The sequence below is a fragment of the Triticum aestivum genome, chromosome 2D (genome assembly GCF_018294505.1).
Source record: "Triticum aestivum cultivar Chinese Spring chromosome 2D, IWGSC CS RefSeq v2.1, whole genome shotgun sequence".
NCBI lineage: Eukaryota > Viridiplantae > Streptophyta > Magnoliopsida > Poales > Poaceae > Triticum > Triticum aestivum.
Window position 1 is genome coordinate 363444351 of NC_057799.1, and position 8346 is coordinate 363452696.

General features: G+C 42.1%; 2 pseudogenes; one reads left to right on the forward strand and one right to left on the reverse strand.

The window, feature by feature from the left end:
* Positions 1 to 289: 289 nt before the first annotated feature.
* Positions 290 to 1277, forward strand: LOC123055791 (uncharacterized; annotated as a pseudogene).
* Positions 1278 to 2253: 976 nt separating this feature from the next.
* Positions 2254 to 3237, reverse strand: LOC123055792 (uncharacterized; annotated as a pseudogene).
* Between the last annotated feature and the right edge of the window lie 5109 nt (positions 3238 to 8346).

The window sequence follows — 8346 nt, forward strand, 5'->3', positions numbered from 1 at the left end:
AATAATCTCCTCTCTACTTTTTCGTAGAGCCTGTGGTAGGCAATCATGTTTGGGTTTGTTTGTTGATGTTCTCTTTGTTTAATAGGTACCCTTTGATTGCGGATGAGATGTTGAAGAAGGGGCCTGTAAATGCCCCAAATGTAGGAAGGAGTGCAACTGCAGCATGGGCTAGTGAGCAATTTGAAGATGATGCTTGCCATGGGGGATTTCATATTTTTGTTCTTGTGATGGATATCTTCATCTAATTTTATTTGGTAGAACTGGGAAAGGGGAGGTGCCGACGGGGAGAATGGTCTGTACTACCAAGAGGCCGATGGTCAACCTGGTGTGAACTAAGAGAAATGATGCTCTCAAGGGTGAAATACCCGTACCCAAGGGTATTCTCATGACTTGTCTTGCAGGTATAGAGCTGTAATTTGAAGATGTTGGTGCTCCTATTCAATTTCTAGAGTTCTGACACTGATTTGGCGAGGTAATTATGGAAAGCAAATAGTAATATGTTTTATGTACTGTTTCGTGTTGCATTGGGTCATTGATGCATCTAGTCCCCATTTTTGAATCTGATCTGCTTTAGCTAGCTATGGTTAGTTATGTTGTGTGAGAATGTTGTTGAGCTAAAAAAATATGTTGTCTTCTTATTGCTTTTGTCTTGTTAATACAAAATAGATCATCGACTTGAGGGGCATATTGTTTTTTATTTCTCAATTTATAATCTAATGAAAGTTTATTACGAGTTTATTTTATAATCTCGCACCAAACTTGGTATATGTTTCCCTAAATGAAAATGCTTAATTGTTCGTAGCTGCCTGCTTGCTTTTGGAGACCTTATCTTCTGTATTATAAACAGAATAATGTACCAATTGATGTAAGAAGATCTACAAAATAAGGAAGGCGCAACAAGAAGAAACTCTCAGAGACTTAACTCTATTTGAAGAGGTCTCTTGAGTTGTTGTTGAACTTCACATAAAGTTGTTGTCTGTCATAGAAAATGGCAAAGGTATGTAAGTATACTCCAAACTACTATTACCTTGTTGTTTTTTCCATGCATTCAATAACTCGGTAGATGAGGTTTTTTTTTCCTTAGCCCTTTCATGTATCCAAGACATGGAGATGAATGGATAAGAAAAGTCGGCGAGTACATCACTTTGGTATTACATATAGAAGGTCTCACCTTTCCCTGCTTAAATCGGGGGGTATCAGGATATAAAAATTTGAACCCTTCTTGTAAGTTCGAGGTGTTGTATTGTCCGTGTGATGATGCATTATCTTCTGAGTAAGTACATGCTATCATATTTGCTAGAGTAGTTCACTTCACTACTGTCATATTAATTATCTTGTTAGTTTGTTTAGAAAGTTGAGGACCTGGATTGGCATTAATGATAGGGTATGTGTGACCAGAGAAAAAAATCAAAGCTACAACCAGAAAAGTATTTATCTTCGGAAGTTCCTTTTTTATGGTCAAGTCACTTGGTTGACATTAATGATCATAGGTTTTGTCTTGTTTCCTAGGCAAAGGAGCTAAAAGGAAGATATAACGACATGGCTAAAACAATGGAAGGAGGAGAAACTACTAGCAATGACGAAGCTAATAATATCCTTTCTCAAATAAAGGAAGCACAGAAGAAGTCAAGCAGGTAGTACGGAATGGTCTGTGTAGTATGGCTTGATATATCTTCATTGCCTGCGTTGAATTTGTTTAGCTTGGTTCATCTGTGCAGTTCTAAGTCTATTTGATACCTTTCACTTTTGAATGGTGTACTATCGGCAATATGAAATAATATAATAAACAAAAGTGGAAGATATCAAATAGATTTAGAACCGAATAGATGAACCAAGATAAATAAATTGAACACAGTAAATGAAGATATATTAAGCCATACTTCCATAGACCATTCCGTACTGCCTACTTGACTTCTTGTCCTTCCTTTATTTGAGAAAGGATATTATTAGCTTCCTCATTGCTAGCAGTTTCTCCTCCTTCCATTGTTTTAGCCATGTCATTATATCTTCCTGTTAGCTCATTTTGCTATGACACAACACCAAACCTATGATCATTAATGTCAACCAAGTATTGAACACAAAAAAGGAACTTCCCAAGATAAATACCTTTCTAGTTGCAACTTTGATTATTCTCTCGCCACAGATTCTCTATCTTTAATGCCATCCAGCTTCTCAACTTTCTGAACAAAGTAACAAGATAATTAATTTGACAATAGTGAAGAGAACTACTCTAGCAAATATAATACCCTGTACTTACTCAAAAGATAATGCCTCGTCACACACACAATTCAGCACCTCCAGCTTACGAGAAGGGTTCAAATTTTTATATCCCGATACCCCCTGATTTAAGCAACGAAGGGTGAAATCTTTTGTATGTAACATCAAAGTGATGTACTCGCCGACTTATCTTATCCATTCGTCTCCATGTCATGGATACTCAAAACGGCTAAGAAAAAATAACCTCATTTACCCAGTTATTGATCACATGGGCAAAACAACAAGGAAATAACAGTTTGGAGTATACTTACATATCTTTGCAAATTTCTATGACGGACAACAACTTTATGTGAAGTCAGCAACAACTGAGGACACCTCTTCAAGTTGAGTTAAGTCTTTGAGAGTTTGCTCTAGTTGCCCCTTCCTTATTTCTCATATCTACTTACATCATTTGGTACATTATTCTATTTATAATACAGAAGAAAAGTTCTCTAAAAGCGAGCACGCGGCTAGGAACAGTTAAACTTTTTCATTTATGGAAACATATACCGAGTTTGGTACGAGATTATAAAATAAACTGTAAATAAACTTCCCTTAGATTATAAAGCAAGAAATCATAAACAATATGCCCCTCAAGTTGATGATCTATTTTGTGTTAACAAGATAGAAGTAATAAGAAAACAACATAATTTTTAGCTCGACAACATTCTCAGAGAACCTAACTAACCATAACTAGGTAAAGCAAACCAGATTTGGAAATGAGGAGTAGATGTACCAATTATCCAATGCAACACAAAATTGTAAGTAAAACATATTACTATTTGATTTCCATAATTACCACGCCAAATGAGTGACAAAACACTAGAAATTGAATAGGAGCACCAACATCTCAAACTACAACTCTATCCTTGCAAGGCAAGTCACGAGAGTACCCCTTGGTACAACTATTTCATCCTTTAAAGCATCATTGTTCTTAGTTCGCACTAGGTTAACCTTCGGCCTCTTGGTAGCATGGACCATTCGCCCCATCGGCGCCTCCCCTTTCCTAGTTCTGCCAAATAAACCAGATAAAGAGATCCATCAACAAGAACGAAAATCTGAAATTCCCTATGTCAAGCATTAGCTTCAGATTTCTCACCAGCGCACGCTGCAATTGCACTTCTTCCTACATTTGGGGCATTCTCAGGCCTCCTTCTTCAACACCTCATCCGCAATCAAAGGGTACATTTTAAACAAAGAGAACATCAATAAACAAACCCAAACAGGATTGCCAACCACGGGCTCTATGAAAAAGTAGACAGGAAATTATTTTACCGATTATGAATGCAATTTCGTGCATTATCTAAGAGGGCACTTTCCCCTCTTATTGGAGACTTTGCAATCTTCTGTGACCCCTCTTTTTCTCTGATAGCACTGAGGAATAGCAAAACAGACAAAAAAATGAAACAAGCGACCATTTCTATTTTTACAGAAATAGTAGGACTCTACTGCATACTTTCTATAGATTTTGGTTTATATTACAAGCAGGAAAATAGAAGTACTGAGAGCTAAGAAGCCCCTTAACCTCTATATAGAATGGTTTGGCAATGTCTGTTGTTAGGCAGGAAATGCAGTTGACGCAGCTGGTCAGGAAATGCGACTAGGCTCTAGCGAAAAGACATCTGAAAAATAAGTGCTCTCTGATCTCCATCCCATATTCTCCACACATAACACAGTAGTAGTCATCAACGAAGAAATTCATGCAGTGAAGCATATCTGTGCTATGAAAACTTTCTGGCAAGTGAAGCCAAATGAAAACCTTGTATTTCTTTTGACACGAAGATCAGATATCACTAGTAGATGGTTTGTCGGGTTTTTAAAGAAAGTAGTGAATCATGGGGAACTAAAGGACCTGAAGATCGCCAGAACACCTCCAAGAATTTCACATCTATTGTTTGCTGATGACAGTATCCTATTCTTCCAAGCAAACCGACAACAATATGAGGTTGTGAAGAATGTAATACATAAATTTGAGGGGTGCACTAGATAGTTGTCAGCTTCACAAAAATACTTGCTCTTGTTTAGTAGAGGACGGCAGGTGGAAAGACAAGAGGAGGTGAAATCCACACTAGGAAAGCTGCACGTTTGAAGAGAAATAGCTAGGCAATATTCCAACCTATCAATGAAAGATTCACTAAGTGGATCTTGGATTAGAAAATAATTCATGTCTATGGCAATGAAGGAGGTGTTGGTCCAATCAGTGGCGCAGGCTCTTCCAACATACACAATGAGTGTGTTTAAAGTTCCCTGAAGTTACCATAACGATTACTCCCTCCATAAAGAAATATAAGAGCGTTTAGATCACTAAGTAGTGATTGAAATGATATTATATTTCTTTATGGAGGGAGTACATGAAAAGCATCAGGCAGTTTTGGTTGGGAGAAGATGCAGGAAAATAATAGTGCATTGGGCATCGTGGCTAATGATTACTCTATCCGTAAAGAGATATAAGAGTTTTTAGATCAGTAAGTAGTGATCTAAATGCTCTTATATTTATTTACGGAGGGAGTACGTGAAAACCATCAGGCAGTTTTGGTGGGGAGAAGATGCACAAAAGGATAGTGGATTGAGCATCATGGGACCGTTTGATCAAACCGAAAATACATGGAGGCATGGGATTTAGAGACACAAAGTGCTTCAACCAGTCTTTGCTAGAGCGGCAGGCATGGAGGATTATCGAGTGGGTAGAGGGTTTATGTGCTCATTTTTTTAAAGTTGGGGTACTACCCAACTAGCAATGCCCTTGATACAGTTTTTACAGGTGAAGCATCCCAAGAATAGAGAGATCGGTTTGGAACTTCTTAAAAAGAGGGATTCGGAGAGTCGGTAACGGTAATTATATTTGAGTCTGGATGGATAATTAGATTCCAAATGGAACTTCGCTGAAGATTCATGGTAGTAGGAGATGCTCAAGGATATGATGTCAACGTGTGTGGTTTCTTGTTGTCGGATGGTGAATATTGTAATGAACCTTTGATAAGGGAAGTTTCATGGCCAGATGATGCTGAATTGATTGTGAAGGTTAAAGTACCAAGAGGAGACCTTGAGGACAACCATGTGTGGCACTCTGAAAGCAGTGGGCAGGGTTTCCTACAACCTGAAGCATGTTGACTCGGAGATGGCGAGCACCAGTAACAATACCTATGGGTAGGAGCCCATGTCGTCGCTGATTTGGAAAGCGCATGTCCCAAACAAACTTTAGTTTTTTTATTGGACACACTACCGGAATCAGAGAATTTGGCGTCTGTCAGTTCTTTGCCGTCAGCTCACAAAAAGCGGACGACAAAGAACTGGCTGATGGCAAAGGTGCAATTTGCCGTCCGCTAGCGGACGGAAAAGAGGTTGGGTGGGGCCCATTTTAGGGCAACGTTGTAATGGTCCACCCCCAACCTCTTTGTCGTCCGCTTTGGGAAAGCAGACGACAAAGAACCTGTTTACCGTGGCTTTCTTTGCCGGGCAGGTTTGCCATCGGTGGCAGACGACAAAGAGGTTTGTCGTCCGCTTTTGGTACATATTGGCTTCGGACAATCTGGCCAATATAAGAAACAAATGGTGAAGGTCCCTGGAAGCTGACAACATTTGTTACATATGTGGGTATACAGTGTGCTGAAGAAAATTGTTTTCATGCGGTGGTGAACTACACTAAAGACCATGCGTTGAGGGAGGAACTCCGAGCTGTGTGGGACATTCCCGATGAGCATGTCTTTCAGTATTCAGAACCAGAGTGGCTCCTTCTACTCCTCCCTAGAACCAGACTTGAGAACCAAAGTGCTTCTTATGATGTGGGGTGCATGGCACCTAGCTAAGAGCATGTCCAATAGTAGCCCTAAGAGCAACTCCAACGCATTGACCCAAACGGACGTGCAATTTGTCCGCTTTTGTCCGTTTGGGTCGGCTGGGCACTCGTTGTCCACTTGTGTCCGACTGGTGCGCCCAACCGGCCAACTGCTACTTGAAGCAATATAGTAGCCGATAAATATTTCCCTTAGTGAGAAGCAAGGTTATCGAACCAATAGGAGAATCACCCAAAGCCTAGTGAATAGTACCTTCACACACAAGAGAAAATACTTGCACCCAACGCGGGCATGAGGGCTGTCAATCCCCTTGAACTCGTTACTTGCAAGGCTCAAATCTGGTAGTGGTAGATATATAAATTGCAAAACAAAATAAAAGATAATAAATTGCAGCAAGTTATTTTTGGTTTTTGTAAGGGCATCTCCAAGGCGGAACCGTAAACCTCCCGCAACCGCCCGAACCGGGCTGCCCGGACAGCGAAAGCCATCCAACACCAACCTGTATCGGTCCTTGGAGCGGTCCGGACGCGATTTCTCCCGCAAACCGGAGACAAACATGGGGGATGTTTGCAGGAGTCCAGATCGATCCCAAGAACGTTTGCAGAGCGTGTTGCTCAACATTGAAGACGGCTCAAGGCGGACGCGACCTCTTGCTGCCTCAACCATTGAAGCGGCATGTCGTCCAAGGGCACCGCCCACGACGCATCTCCAGTGTCCGCGTCTGTTCAATGTTGGAGATGCGTGACCAGGCGGGACATGACATATATCTACCGCGCCCATTCAATGTCGTTGTCCGTCCGTCGCCATTAGCAGACTCGCCGGCAAAGAAACCCACCTCGGCGTGGGGCATTGACGCAACCGGACGCATGGCCTTACCGGAATCCGCTATACAATGGCGGCCACACCCGGCTAACACCACACCACCCTCCACATCCTCATACCTTGCACGACATCACCATGACCGCCAGCGGGAAAGCAATGTGGCATAGTCTGTCGCCGGAGTTGAAGCACGTGCTGGCCACCCTTGTCGCCGCCTGGCATAGCCGCCATGCCAGGCGGATCGAGGCTGGCTTGCCGGCCAGCTCGCCCAAGGTCTCTGTCGACACCACGATGGAGACGGGCTCAGACGACTCCGCCCTGGCTCCCATGGCTCCTGTCCACGCCGACTTCACCATGGAGTAGGCGCATGCGCATGATGTCGCTTGAAGCTATGTTGGTATTTCCCCAAAGAGGAAGGGATGATGCAGCACAGCGGCGGTGGGTATTTCCCTCAGATATGTAACCAAGGTTGTCGAACCAGTAGGAGAACCAAGCAACACAATGTAAACAGCCACTGCACACAGATAACAAATCCTCGCAACCCGACGTGTTAAAGGGGTTGTCAATCCCTTTCGGGGTATGGCGCCTCAAGTGGCAAACGGATGTGAGATAAATTTGTAGTAAATTAATAGATCAAACGCCAAATAAAATAAATAAGGAAAAAATGCAGCCAGGTATTTTTGTATTTTTGGTTTAATAGATCTGAAAATAAATGCAAGGAAAAAGTAGATCGCAAAGGCAAATATATGAGAAAGAAGACCCAGGGGCCATAGGTTTCACTAGTGGCTTCTCTCGAGAAAAATAGCAAACGGTGGGTAAACAAATTACTGTTGGGAAATTGATAGAACTTCAAATAATGATGACGATATCCAAGCAATGATCATTATATAGGCATCATGTCCAAGACTAGTAGACCGACTCTTGCCTGCATCTACTACTATTACTCCACACATCGACCGCTATCCAGCATGCATCTAGTGTATTAAGTTCATGGAGAAACGAAGTAATGCAATAAGAACGATGACATGATGTAGACAAGATCTATCTATGTAGAGATAGACCCCATCATTTTATCCTTAGTAGAACCGATTGTCGGTGTCAAAACCGGCGGATCTCGGGTAGGGGGTCCCGAACTGTGCGTCTAGGATCGATGGTAACAGGAGACGGGGGACACGGTGTTTACCCAGGTTCAGGCCCTCTCTATGGAGGCAATACCCTACTTCCTGCTTGATTGATCTTGATGAATATGAGTGTTACAAGAGTGGATCTACCATGAGATCGTAATTGCTAAATCCTAGAAGTCTAGCCTATGAGTATATTGTAATGAATCTGTCCAAACCGGACTATGCTCTCCGGTTTATATAGACACCGGAGAGATGTCGGAGTAATTGGCCACGGATACCCCGAAGACGGCGAGACAATAATTCAAGACATCGGGGGTAGCAAAGCCCCTCAGTCCGACTGCCCGGTTCCTCCT